General features: G+C 69.2%; 1 protein-coding gene across 1 annotated transcript in view; it reads right to left on the bottom strand.

The window, feature by feature from the left end:
- The window catches only part of LOC103619221 (filamin-C), a 32114-nt gene extending 31452 nt beyond the window's left edge, over positions 1 to 662 (bottom strand). The window contains exon 1 of the mRNA XM_017739389.1: positions 1 to 662. This exon is cut by the window's left edge and continues 415 nt beyond it. The gene's annotated coding sequence lies outside the window, so the exon portion shown is untranslated.
- Positions 663 to 668: the final 6 nt, after the last annotated feature.

Genomic DNA, 668 nt, shown 5'->3' with positions numbered 1-668 from the left:
GTCCTGGGTCACTCCTGGTGCTGGGTGGGAGTCCTGGGTCAGTCCCAGTGTCCTGAAGGGATCCTGGTCCCGTGGGTGTGGGTCCCAAATCACTGTGGGAGTCCTGGGTCAACGTGGGTGCCCGGGGTGAGGGTTCTGGGTCCCGGTGGCAAAGCCGGTGCTGGGGGACGGTGTCCTGGGTTGGGGACGGTGTCCTGGGTCAGAGCTGGTGTCCTGGGTGGGGGCCCTGGGTGGGTGCTGGTGCCCGCTATGGGGTCCCGGTGCTGGGGGACGGCGTCCTGGGTCAGTCCCGGTTCCTGGGTGGGGGTCCAGGTGGGTGTCTGTGTCCTGGATGGGGTCCCAGTTCCCGGAGATGGGGGACGGTGTCCTCGGTCAGTCCCAGTGCTCAGGGAGGGTCCCGGTTCCCGGGGTCAGTACGGGTGCCTGGGGACGGGGTCCCGTCTCAGTCCCGGTGTCCCGAGAGGGTCTCGCTGCTCGGTTCCGGTGTCCCGGGTAGGCGTCCCTATTCCCGGAATCGGGGGCTGGTGTCCTGGGTCTGTCCCGGTACAAGTTCCCGGTGCTGGGGTTGGTTCCCGGTGGGTTCCCGGAGCGGAGCGGCGGGTCCCGGAGGGATGGGGGGTCCGGTGGGTTCCCGGGTCGGTTTCCGATGAGTTCCCGGAGCGGCGGTT

This window comes from Corvus brachyrhynchos, unplaced genomic scaffold, assembly GCF_000691975.1.
Source record: "Corvus brachyrhynchos isolate BGI_N302 unplaced genomic scaffold, ASM69197v1 scaffold197, whole genome shotgun sequence".
In the NCBI taxonomy this organism is placed as follows: Eukaryota; Metazoa; Chordata; class Aves; order Passeriformes; family Corvidae; genus Corvus; species Corvus brachyrhynchos.
Note: the sequence above shows the minus strand (reverse complement) of the source record. Positions and strands in the feature narration are given on the sequence as shown.